Here is a 24205-nt window from a genome sequence, read left to right on the forward strand (position 1 = left end):
GAATTATTTAAATATTATATTATATTTATGTGCATAGTTGACTTGTAATTTTTAGTCCGTTGCGTCGAGCGTTGAGAGTTGACTCTGGTCCCGGTTCCGAATTTTCGAACGTCCTTGCGTACAATTTAATATCTTGTACTTTGCATTTTGAATCTTGTACTCTTGTAATTTCGAGACGTTTCTTATCAATAATTGGAACCTTTTTGATTGTCTTTTGTACTTTTGAGCTTTTTGGTCGTTTGCGTCTTCAATTCGTCGAATCTGTCTTTTGTCTTCACCTTTTATTATTTAAACGAATATCACTTGTAAATAGAACAATTGCAACTAAAAGCTTGTCTTTCTTGAGGAATAATGCTATGAAATATATGTTCGTTTTTAGCATTATCAAGAAACCCATTTGACTGACGATGAAACAAGGTGATTAACGAGAATCACTTAGTGATCATAAATAAATTGTACGTAACTGACGATGACCAATGACTTAGTGACCTTTTCAGTTTGAGGTGACCTTTTAATTTTGTGTTGACTTTTGACAGGTATTTGCAAATGTTGTTTATATACTTATATATAATGTAGATTTAATTAATGTTAGACTGATTTTGACGAGACCCATTAATTTCCTTGCGCAAGTTTCGAAGAACTTATATGTCCTTAGTTGAAATGTGAAATTGATTGTGTTTAGGGACGAACTAAACATAGTGACGATCACAATTGTAAGACGTGTTAAGACTTAGATCTCGACGTGACCCGTGGTAGTGATCACAGATGCCTAGAACCCTAGTTGATCGTGACTGACCAGATTCTGAGGACGGAATCTCTTTAAGGGTGGTAGATTTGTAACATTTTAATGACGGACCTAGTTGAAATTTACCTTTTTGCCTTTTTTGTCCGTTATATGTTTTAAAGTGTGTTTTTGTAAATTAATTAATTAATAATTGTTTTTAATTAATTATTAGTCCGGTAGATGCGTTTTATGACAATGGTCACAGAAATATTTTATTTATTAATTTTGGACCTCGTTTGAGTTGTCGAAAGAGGTGCGTAGCGTTACTAAAAACTTATAAATACCCGTGTTTCATAGGGAGTGGATTTAAACCCACTAAATAAAACAAAAGGCTAAGGAAAAAAAAGGTATTTACTCCCCCTGTTTTCTTCAAGTCGCGATCGAGACACACACACACACATGAATCAACAACAAACCCTAAATTAATTTGATGAACATGAAGATGAAATTGAAGATTAAATTTGTGGGTTTGTTCTTCCCTCTCCCTCTCTTTCTCGTTCTCAGCCGCGACCCATCCATCACCACCATGAAAACCTAGATTTTTAATAAGGAAGATGATGATGAAATTGGAAGCTTACACTTATGGATTATTGCTTCCTTTAACATTTAGCTTCAAGGTTTGTTCATAAATTGTACTAAATTCTTGTTTATTTATGGTTTTGCTAGTTGTTATTAAATGATGTAAATGGGTGCTTGAATCTTGATTTTTAGTGATGAAATTACTTGTTAAATGCTAGATTGATGTTAGATAATTATTAGTGGTTGTATGTACACTTGTATTTGGCCTTAATTTGCAAGGAACGTCGAATTTGGGGGTACACAAATGGGCGGACAGCAGCTAAAAGCTGCTGTTGCTGCTGTTTCTGGGCGGCTGACCGCCGCTGCCGGCTGCAGCTGGCGGCCAGCGGTGGTGGTTGGCCGCCGGTGGCGGTGGTTGTCATTTTTTAGTGCCCGGGACGGTTTAATTTGATAGTTTAGACCTTGATTCGCTAGTATTAACTATGTTTGATTTGGTTTTATATCATGACCCATTTTGTTAGTTTATTTTGGATAGTAATTGGTATAGATGGATTTTTGTATAAAATGTTCGGTTTATCGCAGACGTGCTCCTTTAATGATACTTATATGGTCATGAATGGTTTGATGTTTACTTGCCATTTTGCCATGACCCATTTGGATGAATTTGATATAAAGTGTATGTTTAAGTCGTTGGATCGCCCGTTTGGACCCCGTGACCCAATTCTAGTTTGACTTGGGTTTTAAAATATTTAAGTATGACGAATTGTATATTTTGTATAAGAGGTAAGACCCGCTCATTTGGACGAAATGTGTATATATATATATATATATATATATATATATATATATATATATATATATATATATATATATATATATATATGAATATATGTATATGCGTAGATGTGTGAATCATCCATTTTGACCCCGTTGACCCGTTTGGACTAATTATGTCAAAAAATTGTTATTAGTTGATTATGTTATGTCCATAAGATCGAGTCAAAGTGAAAGTGCTTGTTGGACATATTTTAAATAAGGTCTTGAAGTTATTTTGGTTAAAGTAGGGAATTATGACCCAAATGGGTCATAATTGTCCCGTTGACCCGTATTTATGTATTTGTGATTTATGTATGGTGTGTTCACCCGTTTTGACCTTGACCCTCTTAGTTGACTTGATTGGTATGATAAAAAATATATATATATTTATATATATGAATATGATGAAAGTGCGTAATATATATATATATATATATATATATATATATATATATAGGGTGAGGATCCATGGAGAACCAAAGGTAGTAGAGAACCCATGGAACTCGTGCAGATTCACATAAATATTTTTTTTTTTTTTTTTTTTGTGTGCAGATTTTTTTTTTTGCAGATTGAGTCAATCTGCGTGCAGATTGATGATTTTTCCAGTTTTTTTTTTTTTTTTTTTTTTTTTTTTTTTTTTATGCAGATTGAGTCAATCTGCGTTTTTTTTTGCAGATCGACTTTTTTCTGTGCAGATTGACTTTTTTTTGTGTGCAGATTGACGTTTTTTTGCAGTTTTTTTTTTTTTTTTGCAGATTCACTTTTTTTTTCTGTGCAGATTGACTGTTTTTTTTTTTTGCAGATTTTTTTTTTTTTTTTTTTCATAGATTGAAGCTCAATCTCCACATAGATTGAAGTTCAATCTATGAGTTCTATGGGTTCTCTACGTACTCTAGTTCTCTAGGGATCCTTTCACTATATATATATATATATATATATATATATATATATATATAGGGGAGAGATCAAGGGATAAGTGGAAATTTGGGGATAAGGAAATAAGTAAATCCGGACCACAGATCCGATCTAGATAATAAAAAACGCGGAGGGGTAATTTCGGAAATTTGTAATTCTTGATTAAATAATGTAAAAGAAAACGGAAAGGAAACAAAATACGGCATCTAGGGTTCAGACATTCTTTGACATTCATCATTCATTTCCTTTCTACGTTTTTTGAAAGAAGACGAAACAACTAAACTACAAAATCCTGAATGGCGTCATCAATATGTGGGTTATCAACAAAATAAAATTGAACAATAGAATTCATATCCCTTGATTAGAGCAAGCCTGCTGTTGCAAATTTTGTGTGTTGGATCCACTTTTGTTTCGTGAAGTAGTTGATTATAAAATTACAGAACATCAACAACAGAGGAGAAAGCTAGCGGGTATTGAAAAAATCCTTAATTAGTTAGTTATCTATTGTTTGAGTGGCGTTTTGGGGCAGGAAGGTGAATTATCTGCTTTTGAACAATAGAATTCAAATTGTTGATGTAGATTTTACCCGCTCACATTTACATCTGTGAAGCGTTCTGGTACATTCGATAGAGTTTTTTTATATAAACATAAAGTATTATTAATTAGCTAGCAATCTTTGTATTACATAAAAATTTGATTTTAAGTTGAAGGTGGACCTTGCATGCCTAGGTTTTGATTTGAAGGCCAGATTTATTGCAATAAAAATGAGCAGGTTTCTTTTCATCTTTTGTAGTCATATTGTTTGGTTCTTACTGGTCCCGACAATTTGTGATAATGAAAATAACTAATACAACTACTTTGATCTGTAATTGTGGCGCTAGTTCTCTAGTGGATGTAATGAACTATGTTCAGGAAACGTAACTATTTCGATTCAAAATAATTAGTCACCAGTTACACAATTCAAATTATATCCTTATTTGCAAGAAATTTAAGAAACTTTGTAAAGGTTTTAGTGGAACATCATCTTGGTAAAATATAAATAAGGAACATAAAAGGCGCGACTTTTGCCAAGTAACAAACTGAAAATTTGAAAGGGCAAGTATTTCAAGATGAATCTTATGATGATGATCTTGAACATACTTGCAAACAGCTAGCTCGCTCTTATGAAAGGATATGAATTCTAAGTCATCATATGTATAATAAAAATCTCTAAACATATTAACATTCATCAGATGTATAATAACATATTAAGACCACTCACAATGGTTCCACCGTTGTGTCACGGAGTCCGTCTTCAAGGACACCATTACTAGGCTACTAGCACTGCGTCATGAGCATGTCTTGGTTAGCCCGTCTCGCATCTCGTTGTTGCTAGGCATAATTGAAGACTGAAGGCTTGCTTCTTTGATTTGTACATTATGCTTTTAATCTTGTACTTTGATAGTTACTAATTCACTGTTTTGTTTGTATGATAATCTCTGACAAGAGGGAAGTTCCACTACATTAACATTCATCAAATATATAATAATCTCTTAGACGTTAACATTCACAAATGTATAATAATATATATTTTTAGGGAAAAGTGGACGGTACCCCAGCAAAATTTTATTTCATCAAAAATAAATATGTACATGGTGGGGGATCACGCCCAAACACTTTGACAATAACACCTACACTACATCAAAATGAAAATCTATACATTCAAAAATGCCTAAAAAACAAAATAACCTCAATCTAAACATCCACTAATACCAAAGTACATGACTATAAAAATTCAAAATACCAAACCAAAATACCTGCAAAAGATCACAATATAGAATAATATCACAATTCATACCTGAGATCCATATGCATAACAATAACTTCAACTGACTTTAAAAATCTTCAAAACTTGGTAATCTTGAAACTTGACAGCCACATCATCCATCTTCCAATCATCAAAATCTTGACCTTGTAAAATCTCTATAAATTTAAACTTCAAAATAACTTCATAACTTGAGACTTCAATGATGAGAATCTTCAATCTTCCATAAACCATGCCAAAGTAAATGAAGTGCCTGCCATAAAATCCTTCCACAGCAACAACAAACAAACACATCACATAATATACTTCTTTATCACATTTGCCTTTACTTCTTTTCCTTTGACATTTTCCACAGTATACATGAACAAAATCACCAAAAGTCAACAACGATAACACCACCACCAAACCAAACCACGTGCTAGGCACTTCAAGGGCCAATGAAGATACCAAAAAATGAACACTAGCACCTAGATAGTTGGAGCCAAGCCAACTACCCATCAAACTACCTCCTGACCAAAAAAAATGGTCAAACTAAAAAAGTCAAAATACACAAGAAAATGGAGGCGTGTGCTACATCCCCTCCACACAACCACCCCTTGAGATTCTAACCCTAGCTTGAACTTTCGGTTATAATGCTCTTGAGCAATTAAGCACACCAAGACTAACACTATAACTTCTACAAAAAATAAAGCTTGACCATAACAAGTCAAACTAGTCAAACTGGCAGTCAAACAGAAATACCAGCAAGATGATCCAAGATTAACCAAATCAACATGACAAAGCTCATTACAGGAGCTATGAAAACTAACAAGAAGGAAATATTAGTTTGTACCAGCATGATTACCATCATGAGCAATTCCACTGTTTGAATGACTAAGAACAGTGAACTTCCAAATAGCAGCAGCACCCAAAGCTTGAGAACTTGGTGTAATTTTAAGACCAATTAGCCTTAGCCGCACAACATCATAAATTCTTTTGCTCAACATAACATGGGTGGATTCTTTTGAATGAAAACACCTTAAATTTCTTTCTTGCCATAAGTGGTAAACCACAGCAGCTGCAACCAATCTTCTTATAATACTCCAGATTGACTTAGAACATGACTTAGCACTAATCAAATGAATGAAATCATGACAAGAACACCGACCAGCCACAATAAGATCAATAATAACATCCATTGCAGCCCTCTTTTTAAATGATTTTCACACCTCGACAGAATAAGAGCAGGTCATAAAAAGATGATCATGTGATTATTGAACTTGACCACATAAATGACAGAGTTGACCTACTATCCTAGGTTGTCAATATATATAATAATATATTGAGTGATAAATATAAAGAAATCATAACAAATAATGCATTAAAAAAACTATTCCGTAATAAATCAGTATAGATTCATCATATGTATGATAACATATTATGTATAACATATTAAGTAACTAATATAAAAAATTCACCATATGTATGTTAACGTTAACATTCGCCAGATGTACGTTAACGTTAACATTCGCCGGATGTAGGTTAACGGTAGCATTCGCCGGATGTATGTTAACGGTAACATTCGCCGGATGTATGTTAACGTTAACATTAGCCGGATGTATGTTAACGTTAACATTCGCCACATGTATGTTAACGTTAACATTCGCCACATGTATGTTAACGTTAACATTCGCCACATGTATGTTAACGTTAACATTCGCCAGCTGTATGTTAACGTTAACACTCACCAAATTACTATAAATATTAACATTCATCAAATGTATGTTAACATTAACTAGATGTAAAATAGAAAATTTCAGGACGTTAACACTCATTAGATGTATAATAAAATATTAAATGATAGATATAAAAAATTCACAAAAATTTAATGGTTATCATCGAAAATATTAACATCGGACCATTAAAAAATTAATAAATTAATATAAATCTATTATTCATATGATAATCTAATAATTTAATATAAATAATCTTAAAATCATTAATTAACTATTTCAAACAACGTACCTTATCATGTTTTACGAAGTGCAGTTTGAAAGGGTGACATTAGTAGAAACCACAACAATATCAATAAGTCCATATTAGCTGTTAGCAAAGGAGCAGTGGTCAACCCATACCTTTGAGGATCTAAAGATGGAAATGGCATCACCATCACTTGGATTTGTTTAGTCCACCTGATGCCTCAGCGTGACTTGAACAGAACCAAAACGACTAAAAGCCAAAGGTATAGAGATTCAAGGATTAGTGTCACGTGTATATCTTTATGTGCTATCATTTTGACATATCTTACAAAATATTACAATTGTTGTATACCTGGCGAATATGTATAGCTTCTTCATTGGGCTGCTGTGAGTTTCGACGATGAAATAGGGCCCCTGGATGATTGATTAAAGATCCCAAATATTCTCGAAAGCACTTAACTCACGTCTAATTTATCACGAGTCTTTGGCAACACATCCATATTCGATGTTCACCATTTTCATCTTATCATCAATTCAATAGTTCAAGTAATGAACAAATGACCCTTTTTTACTAATCAACAGTCAGGAGTCATGGTAACCATTTAATCAGAAGGAGATGTGAAATTAAAAGTAATCATGAAAATGATGAATGAGTACAAAATTTGCAACTAATAATGCATGTTGTGTACTTCATAGAGGCTAAACAATTGATGTTAGAAGAGTATGGAGGGTCAGAACGTATTCAAGGAGGCAATACTAATCATAACATATTACAAGGCATGCTTAATATCTAGAACAATCATAACAAATTACAGTACAAAAATCACTGAGACATTTCATCAAACACTTCATGTGTGTGTTATACATATTAAATTATGTAACGAAAGCCATCTTCATTATGGCAGAGATTCTACACATGTCCATATATTTCAATTTCAAGCAATAAATATGTAATTGTTATAATTCAGTAGGCTTATAACTACCTTTAGTGGTTTGATTCTTGATGTTATAATTCAGTAGGCTTATAACTACCTTTAGTGGTTTGATTCTTGATTAAGAATGCTAATAATGAAGTGTAAGAACAAAGATGATAATGGAGAGAAAGAAAGAAACACTTTGTAAGTGTGAGAAAATGGTGCAAGTTTAATGCTTGCATTCATGGCTATTTATAGCAAAAATATCACAAGTTTAGGTAATACAATAATATTACTTTTGTGTATCAATAATTGACTATCCATTTATATATATATTTATATATTATAACACTCCCCCTTGGATAGCAATTTTGTTTGTTGAAGATCAACTGTAAGTTACTGCCTCGTTAAAAACCTTGCTAAAGAAAATCCAGTGGGAAAAAAACTTTAGCTAAGGGAAAAAGAGTGCAGCATGGAGTTGACTCCCCCTCAAGTAGACATCGCTTCAGTTGTTACATCTTTTGAACATGTCTCATACCAATGTTATGAACGTGTGTTCTGAAAATAGCAGTTGAAAGTGCTTTCGTGAAAAGATCAGCATAGTTTTTGCTGGATTGAACATATCTCATTTCAATCTCGTTGTCCTTAATGAGATTTTGAGTGTATGAGAAGAATCTAGGAGGTATGTGTTTGGTTCGGTCACTTTTGATATACCCTTCTTTCATCTGTGCTATGCAAGCTGCATTATCTTCATAGATAATTGTTGGACTTTTATCGCGTTCTAGTCCACAAGAATCAGTAATGATTTGTGTCATTGATCTCAACCAAAAACATTCCCGAGTAGCTTCATGTAATGCAATCACTTCGGCATGATTTGATGATGTAGCAACAAGTGTTTGTTTTTGAGAACGCCATGATATTGCAGTACCTCCATTTAGGAATACATATCCAGTTTGAGATTTAGCTTTATGTGGATCAGATAAATAACCTGCATCAGCATAACCAACCAAATCTTGTTTTGATTCGTTAGAATAAAATAATCCTAAATCAGTAGTTCCTCGAAGGTATCGAAATATGTGTTTGATCCCATTCCAGTGTCTTTTGGTAGGAGCAGAGCTGAACCTTGCCAATAAATTAACTGCAAAAGAAATGTCAGGTCTTGTACACTTTGTAAGATACATAAGAGCTCCAATTGCACTAAGATATGGTACTTCTGGTCCAAGAATATCTTCATGATCTTCACATGGACGAAATGGATCAGTTTCAACATTGAGTGATCTAACAACCATAGGAGTACTTAATGGTTTTGCCTTGTCCATATTGAAACGTTTCAGAATCTTTTCAGTATATGTTGTTTGATGTACAAGTAAACCATTAGGCATATGCTCAATTTGTAAACCAAGGCAATACTTGATTTTTCCGAGATCTTTCATTTCAAATTCTTTCTTTAGAAGTTGAATGGCTTCATGGATCTCTTTATTTGTACCTATGATGTTAAGATCATCAACATAAACAGCTATGATCACATATCCGAATGTTGTTTTCTTAATGAAAACACAAGGACAAGTAAGGTTATTTGTATACCCTTTGCTTATCAAGTAATCACTTAATCGGTTATACCACATACGTCCCGATTGTTTTAACCCATATAAAGATCTTTGTAATTTAATCGAATACATTTCTTTGGGTTTTGCATTTGATGCTTCTGGTACCTTAAATCCTTCAGGTATCTTCATATATATATCACTATCAAGTGATCCATATAGATAAGCAGTCACAACATCCATGAGATGCATTTCTAAATTTTTAGAAACTGCCAGGCTGATTAAGTATCTAAAAGTAATTGCATCCATAACAGGGGAATAAGTTTCTTCATAATCAATTCCCGGTCTTTGAGAAAAACCTTGAGTTACAAGTCTAGCTTTATACCTTGTAACTTCATTTTTCTCATTTCTTTTTCGGACAAAAATCCATCTGTATCCTACAGGTTTAACATCTTTAGGAGTGAGAATGATGGATCCGAAAACTTTTCTTTTATTGAGTGATTCTAATTCAGCTCGTATTGCTTCTTTCCATTGAGCCCAATCATGTCTATTTTTACATTCAACCATAGATGTTGGTTCTGGATCATCATCATTATTCATGATGTCATATGCAACATTAAATGAAAATTTCTCATCAAGATTTTTCATTTCATTTCGGTTCCATAATATTTTTGAATGTGCATAATTGATTGCAATTTCTGTATTGACATCATCAATCTCCTCTGCAGTAGGAGTACTGATTTGTGGTTCTTCTTGAACACTTTCTTTTACCTTATTATCAGCTGATTTTCTTTTTCGAGGTTTTTTACCTTTGGAACCAACTGGTCTCCCACGTTTCAGACGTGGCATAGATTCTTGAGTGACTACATTATCAGTTTTTCGATTTGGAATCTCAACTCGAACTGGAGTATTAACTGCTGGTATATATGATTTAGTCACCCTTTTTGTATCTGTGAATGCATCAGGCAATTGATTTGCAAGTTCTTGTATATGCATTATCTTTTGAACTTCTATCTCGCATTCTTTTGTGCGAGGATCAAGATACTTTAATTGAGGTTCACACCATGAAACATCATTTTCTTTATTTTTTATTTCTCCCCCTGAAACAATGTTTCATTAAAATGACAATCAGCAAAACGTGCTGTAAAAACATCACCTGTCATAGGTTCAATATACCTTATGATTGAAGATGTTTCATATCCAACATATATTCCCAACCTCCTTTGAGGACCCATTTTTGTACGTTGTGGTGGCGCAATTGGAACATATACTGCACAACCAAATGTTCTAAGGTGGGAAATATTTGGCTCTTGACCAAAAGCAAGTTGTAGGGGGGAATATTTATGACTTGCACTTGGTCTGATGCGAATCAATGCAGCAGCATGTAAAATTGCATGACCCCATATAGATACAGGGAGTTTTGTTCTCATTATCAATGGTCTAGCGATTAACTGTAAACGTTTAATCAGTGACTCGGCTAAACCATTTTGTGTATGCACATGAGCAACAGAATGTTCAACAACAATTCCTATAGACATGCAATAGTCATTAAATGCTTGAGATGTAAACTCACCAGCATTATCAAGTCTCACCTTTTTAATGATGTAATCAGGAAAATGTGCTCTCAATTTAATAATTTCGGCAAGAAATTTTGCAAATGCCACATTACGGCTTGATAACAGACAAACATGAGACCATCTACTAGATGCGTCTATTAGGACCATGAAATATCTAAATGGTCCACATGGTGGATGAATTGGTCCACAAATATCACCTTGAATTCTTTCAAGAAACATTAGTGATACTTTCTCAACCTTAAGTGGTGAGGGTCTAGTTATCAATTTTCCAAGAGAGCAAGATATACATGGAACCATTGTATTATGAAGGATTTTTCTATCCTTCAGTGGATGTCCATGTGTACATTCAATAATTCTTTTCATCATTGTTGATCCTGGATGGCCCAATCTGTTATGCCATAAATTAAATACACCAGGATCAATATACTTTTCTTTAATCACCATATGTGCTTCTGGTACATTTATATGTGTATAATGTAATCCAGAATTAAGTCTTGGCAGTTTTTCAATCACGTGATTCTTGTTAGTGATACTTAAATATTTCTCATTTTCTGCCGTTACTGACTGATAATCATATCCATTAAGGTATATGTCAGAAAAACTCAATAAATTTCTGCTTGACTTAGGAGAGAATAAGGCATTATTAATTAAAAATGTTGTACCGTTTGGTAATATGAATTTTGCCTTTCCTATCCCTACTATCAAGTTAGCAGCACCTGATATTGTATGTATAGTTCCTTCCGTTGGTTTCAAATCAATGAAATATTTTTCAGATTTAAGTATAGTGTGTGTAGTACCACTATCTGCTATACAGAGATCTCCACTACTTGATTGATGTTGTGTTCCAGCAGAATTCATATTAAACTTCATATATAAGAAACAAACAGTAAGTATATAAATGTTACACAAAATGTTTATTACACACAAATAGATAAAACTGAAACATTTGACATACATAGAATTGAAACATCAAACATAGAACTGGAACATTTGATAAAACATATAGAACTGAAACATTTGAGAAAACATGATGACAAAGGTTAAATCGTTTTATTTATAAAAGAAACATATTAATTTAATTCAAGAAATCTTCATATAAATCAGATGGTTGCTCAGTGACTGTTGGATCAATATTATCCACAAAGTTTACTTCCTTTTCTTTACCTTTCAGCGAATCCTGATACATCTTAACAAGATGTTTAGATGTTCGGCAAGTATTAGCCCAGTGGCCCATTCTACCACATCTGTAACAAGATTCTTCAGAATTTTTAGAAGAATTTTCTTCAACATCTTGTTTAGTGGGCTTGTTTTGTGGTTGATATTTATATTTTCGTGGATTATTATTTCTTTGACCACCACGGCCACGACCACGGCCACGTCCACGCCCATTCCCATTACCATAAGGATGGTTTCTACCATAGTTATGGCTTTTGGCATGATGATGGCGATGGTTATTATAACCACGGCCTTGCCCGCGTCCTTGTCCCTGTTTATAATTATTTGCAGTATTTGCTTCAGGGATTGCAAGTGTACCAGTAGGACGGGATTGCTGATTTTTCATTAATAGCTCATCATTTTGCTCTGCAACCAAGAGATATGAATTAAGTTCAGGATATGTGTTGAACTTTAGCATTCTCAAATTTCTTTGCACTGTGATGTTGGCAGCATTCATTGTGGAGAAAGTTTTCTCCAACATGTCTGCATCACTTATTTCATATCCACAGAATTTAAGTTGTGAGACTGTATTATACAGAGCTGAGCTGTATTCATTTACTTTCTTAAAGTCTTGGAACCTTAATGTTCTCCATTGATCCATAGCAGCTGGAAGTAAAATTTCTCTTTGATTATTGAATCTGCTTTTGAGACATTCCCATAAAACATGTGGATCTTCTACAGTCACATAATTATTTTGTAAGCATTCATCAATATGTTGATGAATAAAGCAACATGCCGTTGCTTGTTCTTTTTCAGAACAAGTGTTGTTTTCTTTTATGGTTTCAAGAATGCCCATTGATTTAAGATGCATTTTTACTTTTATAACCCATGGCATGTAGTTGTTTCCCGTTGATTCTAAAGGAGTAAATCTAAGCTTTTCCAGATTCGACATTTTCTATTATCAAAAATTAAAACAAACAACATGATAAATTAGAGTCAATTTATATTCATAAGTATATAAACATTAAACATAAATTTAATATAACATAAATGATAAGTAGGCGACAATGTCGACCATATGTAAGCAATCATAAATAAATGTTATATAACATAAATGATAATTAGGTGACAGTGTCGACCATATAAATGTTAGATAATAGAAATATAAATGTTAGTAACATAAATGATAATTAGGCGACAGTGTCGACCATATATCATTCAGGTGGTATAACCGACCATATATCATTTAGGTGGCAGAGCCAACCATAATTAGTATTAAGATTATCGTGCTGATAACGTGTTATAATTCAGTAGGCTTATAACTACCTTTAGTGGTTTAATTCTTGATGTTATAATTCAGTAGGCTTATAACTAGCTTTAGTGGTTTGATTCTTGATTAAGAATGCTAATAGTGAAGTGTAAGAACAAAGATGATAATGGAGAGAAAGAAAGAAACACTTTGTAAGTGTGAGAAAATGGTGCAAGTTTAATGCTTGCATTCATGGCTATTTATAGCAAAAATATCACAAGTTTAGGTAATACAATAATATTACTTTTGTGTATCAATAATTGACTATCCATTTATATATATATTTATATATTATAACAGTAATTAGCATAAAAATTGAATTAGACAGCCAACAACTACATAAGCTACTTCAACCGACTCTAAATCGTATCTAGTAACCGATACTTATTACAAAATCAATGAAATTTGCACCAGAATAGATTCACCTGGATCGGAGAAAACCGAAAGTAGATAAGATATAGATGAATTAAGGAAGAACTATAATCAACAGCTGACGGAGTCGATCTAGTCGTATGAACTGGAGGTTAATTAGTGATATATAGTAGAAATGAAATCAAACGTGAAACTGATTTAGGTTGGATTGGCGTTGAAAGTGACGAGCGATAATTAAATTTGGTATAGACCAAACTACCAGCAGTGGCAAATTCAGGATGAAAATCCAATGGGGTCCCGAAAAAAAAAATTCAAAGCTAATTATAGTTGAAGGGTACTTTAGTGGTTGTTTACCTCTAAAAAACTATAAATTTAAAAAATATATGGGGTCCTATAATTAAATTTAGTGGTGTCCTATACGATTTGAAGAGTAGACGGTATAAAAAAAATTCAAGATAGTGGGGTCCTATGACCCCACTCCTCTTAAGGTACAATCGCCACTGCAGGATCATTACATATAAGATGGAGCTGAGGTTGATGAGAAGAGATGGAGGGGTAGATCATTGCTTATCTCCTTATCCCAATTTTTTCACTTAGCGCTAGATCTCTACCTATATATATATATATATATATATATATATATATATATATATATATATATATATATATATATATATATATATATATATATATATATATATATATATATTGTTATAATTCAGTAGGCTTATAACTACCTTTAATGGTTATAAGAACAAAGAGAGAAAAGAGAGAAGAAGGAGAGAAGAAATATTGATATTGATATTTCAAGAGAAATGGTGCACCTTAAATGGTTGCCATACATGTCTATTTATAGTATAAAATATTACTATGCAAGAAATATAATAATAATAAAATTAACATCCAATCTAGATATTTTATAACACAATCTAGATATTTTATAACACTCCCCCTTGGATGACAATTTTATTAGAGAATAACTAGTACTGCCTCGTTAAAAACCTTGCTAAAGAAAACTCATTGGGATAAAACTTTAGCTAAGGGAAAAAGAGTGCAGCATAAAGTTGACTCCCCCTCAAGTAGGCAACGCCTGAGTTGTTACATCTTCTGAACATGCCTCATGCCAATATTATGAATGTGTGTTCTGAAAATAGCAGTTAGCAGTGCTTTGGTATAAAGATCAGCAGAGTTGTTGATTGAACGTATCTCATTTTAATCTGGTTGTCTTTTACGATATCTTGAGTATATGAGAAAAATCTGAGATTTTCATCTGATATCATCTAAATCTTTTATGTACAAGTTTGGCCCTCGTAATTTGTCTACAGTCTCCTTCATGGTTTGTTCAAACCGTTGTTTCAGTTCCTATTCCCTTTCAGTCTTTTTCTGAGCCTTACCAATATACCATTCTTTTCCATCAAACTTATGACCGTTAAGACCGTTTATAGCTTTAGCGCCTCGTCAGCATTTATGTTTTGTTCTGTCATTTTTGATACTCTTCTTTCATTTGTATTATGCAAGCTGTATTATCTTCATAGATAGTTGTTACGCTTTTATAGCGTTCTAGTCCACAAGAATCAATAATGATTTGTATCATTGATCTTAACTAAAATCATTCCCGAGTAGCTTCATGTAATGCAATCACTTCGGCATGATTTGATGATGTTGCAACAAGTGTTTGTTTTGAGAACGTCATGATATTGCGGTGCCTCCATTTAGGAATACATATCCAGTTTGAGATTTAGCTTTATGTAGATCGGATAAATAATCTGCATCTGTATAACCAAACAAATCTTGTTTCGAGTTGTTAGAATAAAATAATTATAAATCAGTAGTTCCCCGAAGGTATCAAACTATTTGTTTGATCCCATTCCAATGTCTTTTGGTAGGGGCTGAGCTGAACCTTGTCAACAAATTAACTGCAAAAGAAATGTCAGATCTTGTATAATCTATAAGATACATAAGAACCTCAATTGCACTAAAATATAGAACTTCCGATCTGTTAAAATTTTCATGATCTTCGCAGGGATGAAATAGATCAGTGTCAATATTGAGTGATCTAACAACAATGAGTTTGTCTTTAAAAAAAAATGTTTTAAAATCTTTTCGGTATAAGTTGTTTGATGTACAAGTAAACCATTAGGCATATGCTCAATTTGCAATCCAAGGTAATACTTGGTTTTTTCAAGATCTTTCATTTCAAAATAATTCTTTAGAAGTTGAATGATTTCATAGATCTCTTTATTTGTTCATATGATGTTAAGAACATTGACATAAACAACTACGATCTCATATCCGAACATTGTTTTTATAAAACATACGTGCAAAATAAGTTTATATTTATACCCTTTTTTTTTTATCAAGTAGTCATTTAATCGGTTATACCACATACGTCCCGTTTGTATAAACCCACTTAGAAATCTTTGTGATTTAATAGAATATATTCCCTTGGGTTTTACATTAGATGCTTATGATACCTTAACCCTTTAGGTATATTCATATATATCACTATTAAGTGATCCATACAGATAAGTAGTAACAACATTCATGAGATGCATTTAAATAACTACCAGGTTGATTAAGTATCTAATAAGTAATTGTATCCATTACAGGAGGATAATTTTTTCTCCTAATTCATTTCTGGTCTTTGTGGGAAATATTGAGTTACAAGTCTAGTTTTGCCTTGTAACTTCATTTGCACATTTCTTTTCGGATAAAAATTCATTTGTATCCCATACGTTTCACATCTTTAAAAGTGATAACGATTGATCCGAAAACTTTTCTTTTATCGAGCGATTCTAATTCAGCTCTTATTGCTCCTTTCCATTGAGCTCAATCATGTCCATTTTGTATATTCAATGACAGATTTTAGTTCCAGATCATCATCTTTATTCATGATGTCATTGTAACATTATATGAAAATATCTCATAGAGATTTTAGTTTCATTTCGGTTCCATAATATTGCATAATTTATCGCAATTTTAGTATTTACATTTATCAATATCCTCTGCAGAAGGAATATTGATTTGTGGTTCTTCTTGAACACTTTCTCTTACCTCATTATCAGCTGATTTTCTTTTTCGAGGATTTTTATCTTCGAAACCAATTGATCTTCCACATTTGATGCGTGGCAAAGACTCAACAGTGACATTATTGCCAGCTTTTGGAATTTCAGTTCGAGCTGGAGCATTTATCGCTGGTATATATGATTTAGTCACTTTTTTATATCTGTAAATGCATAAAGTAATTAATTTGCAAGTTCTTGCATATGCATTATTTTTGAACTTTCGTTTCACATTCTTTTGTGCGAGTTCAATATACCTTAATTGATGTTCACATCATGAAGCATCATTTTATTTTTTATTTTTATTTCTCCCCCTAATCTAGGAAACAATGTTTTATTAAAATGACAATCAGCAAAACGTGCTGTAAAAACATCACCCATCATGGGTTCAATATATCTTATGATTGAAGATGTTTTATATCCAAAATATATTATCATCTTTCTTTGAAGAACCATTTTATTGTGTTGTGGTGATATAATTGGAACATACACTGCACAACCAATGTTTTAAGGTAGAAAATATTTGGCTCTTGGCCAAAATCAAGTATTAAGTGAAAATATTTACGACTTCCACATGGTATAATGCGAATTAATGTCGCAGCATGTAAATTTACATGTCCACATATAAATATTGAGAGATTTGTACTCATTATCAATTGTCTAGTTATTAGCTGTAAGCGTTTATCTATTGATTCAGCTAAACCAATTTTGTGTATGCACATGAGCAACTGGATGTTCAACAACAATCCCTGTAGATATATAATGATCATTAAATGCTTGAGATGTTAACTCACCAGCATTATCAAGTCTCATCATTTTAATGGTGTAATCAGAATAATGTGTTCTCAATTTAATAATTTGTGCAAGAAACTTTGCAAATGCCATATTACGGCTTGATAACATACAAATATGAGACCATCCGCTAGATGCGTCTATTCGAACCATGAAATATCAAAATGGTTCACATGATGGATGAATTGGTTCATATATCTTACCTTGAATTCTTTCAAGAAACATTTGTGATTCTTTTTCACAATGTACTTTTCATTAATCACCATATGTGCTTTCCATTAATCACCATATGTGTGTTTTTTTTTTTTTTTTTTTTTTTTTTATAAATCACCATATGTGTTTTTTTTTTTATCATATATCATTTTCACCATATACGCTTTTAATCATATGCGCTGTGTTTTTCACCATATGCGCTTTTAATCATATGCGATTTTCATCATATGCGTTGTGCTTTTCATCATATGCGCTCATCATATGCGATGCGCTTTTTATCATATGCGCTTTTTTATGTGAATAGTAAATTAATTAATTTCGTTTTACTATTCATATGAATTAATTTAGATTTACTATTTTGTTAATTGAGTAATATATATATACATCATATACTTGTGACTCCGAAGGCTCAAATGAATTTGACCATATAGTTATACGTTGTACCTTGCACATTAATTTTCAGTAGAAGCTTTAGATGCATATTATTTTCAGTAGAAGCTTTAGATGCACTTTTTTTTTTAATCACCAAATACCACAAACACTTTGTTTGCGTTTGTTCATAGTCATCAATGAAAACCATTTTCTTTAATTTTATTTTATACAATAAAATTAACGCATCATTATTCTTTTCAAAAACAATAATCTATTGTTATTGTTCACTTGTGCCATGTTTAACAACAAAAGTCAACAACCTCTGTCTTGTTTGTTGTGGCAACCAAAAACAACCTTTGCTTTTGTTACCGAGAATCCAAGACCAAAAAACAATTAATTTTTAATTAATCTTTTATCAAAACCATAAATGATTTTATTGATCTACGTTGATATGGCCATAAAGAATTGACGGCTGACCTACTTTTGTAAGTGTATTTCGGCTATCATCCCGAAAACGCACAACGACCCTTTTTTTTTTATGAACTATTTGTTTCATATCTAGCTTAGGCAATTATTGTGAACATTTGGTCCCTATAAGAGCATTTATTTTTTAGACTTTTAGTTGATTTGTACTTGTCACAATTAGGGATAGCACCCGCGGGTCGTGGATGCGGATCCATTGGATCCATCACCCGTACCCGCGGATTTTTTTTAAGAGACATCCAATTGAACCCTTGTTCGTTGAAACAATTTGACTATATTTTTACTCCCCATTATTAAACGGGCCATTTTGATGCACACTCTTAAAAAAATAATTTGTTTTTTAAGTTTTATTATTCAACCTCCTTTTTTCAACGGTCACGTTTTTAACAAAATATTTGACAAGTTTGAAAAAAAGTTTTTTATTGATTATCATCAAAAGTTTTCTATTGTCACTCTACTGGATGGAATTATGGCATACAACCAAAATTGCAACCCAACACTACATAAGAACAAAAAGGTTGTTTTTAATTAACATATGTATATGTGTTAAACTCGGAATAATAATAACTTATTCTAGAAAATTAACATAAGACATGTTGAAACATTTTTGTCACATTTAGCTCATCAAATCTAATACTTATCATTGATAGATTTTATCACGTCTAGGAGATGTTTACTTTTTTCTTGTATTAAGTCCTACTTTCATTTACCTTTGTTGGGAAAAAGTTTTTTTTTTACTTTGCTTTCCCCCTTTCTGTAAAACTCATTTAAACACTTTCTTTGTTTTTTTTTTTAAAAAAAACTTCCTTTTTTTTACGTTACCCGTAAATTATAAATATATAAAAAAAAACTTTTTGTTTAATTTTTTTTTCTAGTTTTTAAAAGGCCACTTGACCAATTTTTTAATTCTTTCACAACACCTGATATCGTGATCGTGACCTTTCACCAAAGCAAGAGATATTCTTGATAAACTAAACACGGACTCGTGTTTGAAATTGTCGGCCACAAAAAAATTCATTTGATAAAAGTATATATATTTTTTAGTTATAGAAGGAGACCACTTCATTTTCAATACTTCATTTTTGACAAAAAACTATTCCATTTTACCATCCCTTTTTTTTCTTACTTTAACTTTTAAGATATACTTTTAATAAAAATACAAACTACTTTTTCTTATTTTAACTTTTAAGATTTACTTTTAATAAAAATACAAACTACTTTTTGTATTTTAACTTTTAAGATTTACTTTTAATAAAAGTACAAACTACTTTTTCTTATTTTAACTTTTAAGATTTACTTTTAATAAAAATACAAACTATTTTTTTATTTTAACTTTTAAAATTATAAATTTAAGAATAAACATTAGTATGCATGAAATAAATAATGATTAATTGCATAAGTAATCATAAATGTTAGATAACATATAAAGACCCCGTCGTATTCGTATTGATCGGAATTAATCTCGACCCATGGTACCGTGTTGTCAAATGACGTGTTGCGTACATAAAGTACCGTGTTGTCAAATGACGTGTTGCGTACAATCATGAGGTCTTATTAACATAAATATAAATGTTAGTGAAGTTAATAAGAGTTAGATTACAGAAAATATAATTAAGGTGGTATAACCGACCATATATAACTTAAATAACATAAATATAAATGTTAGTGAAGTTAGTAAAAGTTAGATTACAGAAATATAATTCAGGTGGTATAACCGACCATATATTACTTAAATAACATAAATATAAATGTTAGTGAAGTTAGTAAAAGTTAGATTACAGAAATATAATTCAGGTGGTATAACCGACCATATATAACTTAAATAACATAAATATAAATGTTAGTAGTTCAAAATTTGATATATTCGAGTCTGAAAATTATTAATAATTTCATACCTTGATTAGTGATTCGTGATCGTTTGAGATATCTTTTAATTACACTAAGCTTTTCGTGCTGATAACGTGTTATAATTCAGTAGGCTTATAACTACCTTTAATGGTTATAAGAACAAAGAGAGAAAAGAGAGAAGAAGGAGAGAAGAAATATTGATATTGATATTTCAAGAGAAATGGTGCACCTTAAATGGTTGCCATACATGTCTATTTATAGTATAAAATATTACTATGCAAGAAATATAATAATAATAAAATTAACATCCAATCTAGATATTTTATAACACAATCTAGATATTTTATAACATATATATATATATATATATATATATATATATATATATATATATATATATATATATATATATATATATATATATATATATATATATATATATATAGGGGCACGATCCATGGATAAGCTTAAAAGGAGTACAAACGGGATAAGCAAAATAAAATTTTTTTTTTTGAATTTTTTTTTACATTCATAAATCTGCATTAAAATGCACCTCTAATCAATTTTTTTCATAAAAAAAAGTTCAAAATCTTTCAAAAATCGATGATGAATGGTAAAATTAACCATTCATCGGGTTAATTTATCATTCATCTTATTTACGATGAATGATAAAATTAATCAATGCTAAAAAAAACCAGATGAATGGTTAAATTAACCATTCATCTGTTTTTTTATCATTCATCATAAACAGATGAATGGTTAAATTAACCATTCATCTGCTTTTTTTTAGCATTGATTAATTTTATCATTCATCGCGAACAAAAAGAATGATAAATTAACCAGATGAATGGTTAATTTTACCATTCATCATCAATTTTTACCATTCATCATCGATGTTTACCATTCATCATCGATTTTCGAACGATTTTGTTAAAAAACTTTTTAAAATTTTTTCGTTTTCTTCTATTTGAATATTAAAGGATCGTTTTTTTTAAAAAAATTTTTTTTGAAATTTTACTTATCCAGTTTGTGCCCCATTTAGTGCTTATCCATGGATTGGTCCACTATATATATATATATATATATATATATATATATATATATATATATATATATATATATATAAGTGATGTATATATATAAGGAAATATATACATGTATATATATATACATACAAGGAAATATATATATATATATATATATATATATATATATGGGCAGGATCAATGGGGAAGTAATCAATCGGGGGGAAGCAAAAAAAAAAAAATCGTTTTTTTTGAATTTTTTTTTCCGGCATCAAGATCACACGAAAATATGAACATTTAGAAGAGACACCTCGTGATGAATGTTATTATTTAGGCTGGAAAACGATCGACAAAAATAACATTCAATATAATATTGTTTGTGAAGAATATATGAACGTTTTTTTTTCTTCATGTTTTGTGAAGTAAAATTTAGCCCGATTTAGAGTTTAGTGTTTAGGGTTTGGTGTTTTGGGTTTATTCCATAAACCCAAAACACCAAACCCTAAACCCTAAACCCTAAACTCTAAACCGTTCGTGTTAAAAACTCAATCTAAATCCTAAATCTAAACCCTAAATTTAAACCCTAAACCCTAAATTTCTAAACTCTAATATCTAAACCCTATAAACCCTAATATCTAAACCCTAATATCTAAACCCCAATAGCTAAAACCTCAAAATACGTTCGAAAAACACGATAATTGTTATATATTACTTCTTCGAGCGTTTTCTTGCCAAAATAAAAACATTTATCAAAAAGTGTCTCTACTAAATGTTCATATTTTCATCTCATCTATAACGTTCGTGAACAAAGTTTTTTCAAAAAACGAAAAAAAAAGTTTTTGCTTCCCCCCGCTTCCCCCCGAATGGTTACTTCTCTCTTGATCCTACCACTATATATATATATATATATATATATATATATATATATATATATGTATGTATGTATATATATGTATGTATATATATATGTATATAATATTGAGTATACATATATATTGAGATATTATTAGTAAATGGGATACGATTTACGAACTTGTTCAGCATTTATTCTTAGGTGATACAAACGAGGAGAAGACTCGGTGACATTAGACTACCGAGTGGTGCGGGTATCGGTGAGTGGGACTAACTGGAGTATATAGTATAGAGTAGCATGTTATATTATGATTTTCATGCTTGTTAGATATACTTGCTACTATGGTTAGTTAGTATGTTGTGATGACTGCATGTTAGTTGATGCTTGTCTGCTGGAGCCCAGTGCGTCCCTATTGTGTGGTAGCCTCGGTAGGAGAGATCAACCCGCGGGTTGGGTTCCTCATGTGGTAGCCTAGACAATCGTGGTGTATATATGTGTGAATGACGCGTCTGTCGCGTGTGGATTATATATATACAACACGGTGGTGGAGGAACTTATGGTAAGCCACAGTCCGATCAACTGGTGGTTAATGGTTTGGCCGAGCCGCCAGAGTCTCTGTAGACGGCACTTGGGTGATGATTATGTGTTAGCCTTTGTGACATGATTAGTATAACAGCTTTGTATGCTATTACATGTAGTTAGTTGCACCCACTTAGCTTCGTGCTAACTCCCCTCCTCTTCCCTGCAGATTGACTGTTGCATGCTTGATAGAATCCAGGGAGACAGATTGTTGGGAGATATGTTTGACTAGTCGGAACTCTGATGTCGCGTATTTTCTATTAAAGTTGTACTAATGTTTGAATATAACACCCGGTCATTTATTTATTAACGTGTTTATTATTAATGGGATTTCATATATATATATATATATATATATATATATATATATATATATATATATATATATATATATATATATATATATATATATATATATATATATATATATATATATATATATATATATATATATATATATATACATGATTATATTATGTATCTGTAAATTGATCTTCCGCTGTATTTAAAAAAAAAACTGGGGTGTTAAACCTAGCAACTAATGCAAGGGATCCAACACTATGTAAATAGGAAATCGAATCAGCTAAGCCCACTAAGTCTGTTTGTTTTAAAAGGAGCACTTGGACTACATATATTGGGCCTAAAATAAAGTCAAAAATACTTAAACCCGAGTCCACTATTCCGTGTGACAATACGTACTCTGTTTTATCCAAAATACAAGATAATTTTCCTGAAGCAAACGTCATTTCAAATAATTCAAAATACACTTCTTGGATTCTTGACTGTGGAGCGACAGACACTATGACTTTTGATAAAAACGACATTATTTTTAAAACAAAACCAAGAAAAAACAAAATACAAATGGCTAATGGTGGGATTTTTCAGGTTAAAAGTGGTGGAACTATTGAGATTTCACCCACAATTAAGCTACCTAATTGTCTATATATTCCAGCTTTGTCTCATAAGCTGTTATCGGTAAGTCATGTTACAAAAGAATTAAACTGCAAAGTCCTGATTTATCCGACCTCCTGCATCTTCCAGGACATTCGGACAGGACTGTTGATTGGGTGTGGCATTGAAAAAGCGGGGTTGTATTACGTTGATGAGGTTTCTCAACAAGGTACCGTGTCTCTCGCTCACGGAACACCTACGAGGGAAGCCTGGTTATGGCATAAAAGATTAGGTCACCCATCAGCCGGATATTTACATGCTTTATTTCCTAGTTTATTTCCATCGAATGTTATTCTGAACTGTGAAACTTGTATTTTGGCGAAAAGCCACCGTAGTACTTTTAAACCTAGTGACACTAGG

General features: G+C 31.8%; 1 long non-coding RNA gene across 1 annotated transcript; it reads left to right on the top strand.

The window, feature by feature from the left end:
- The first annotated feature begins 1109 nt into the window (after window positions 1–1109).
- On the top strand, window positions 1110–23217 carry LOC139892124 (uncharacterized). The gene is made up of 3 exons (XR_011773978.1): window positions 1110–1401; window positions 22517–22574; window positions 23064–23217. It is a non-coding gene; the product is annotated as an uncharacterized lncRNA (long non-coding RNA).
- The last annotated feature ends 988 nt before the right edge of the window (window positions 23218–24205 follow it).

This window comes from Rutidosis leptorrhynchoides, chromosome 2, assembly GCF_046630445.1.
Source record: "Rutidosis leptorrhynchoides isolate AG116_Rl617_1_P2 chromosome 2, CSIRO_AGI_Rlap_v1, whole genome shotgun sequence".
NCBI classification, from domain to species: Eukaryota; Viridiplantae; Streptophyta; class Magnoliopsida; order Asterales; family Asteraceae; genus Rutidosis; species Rutidosis leptorrhynchoides.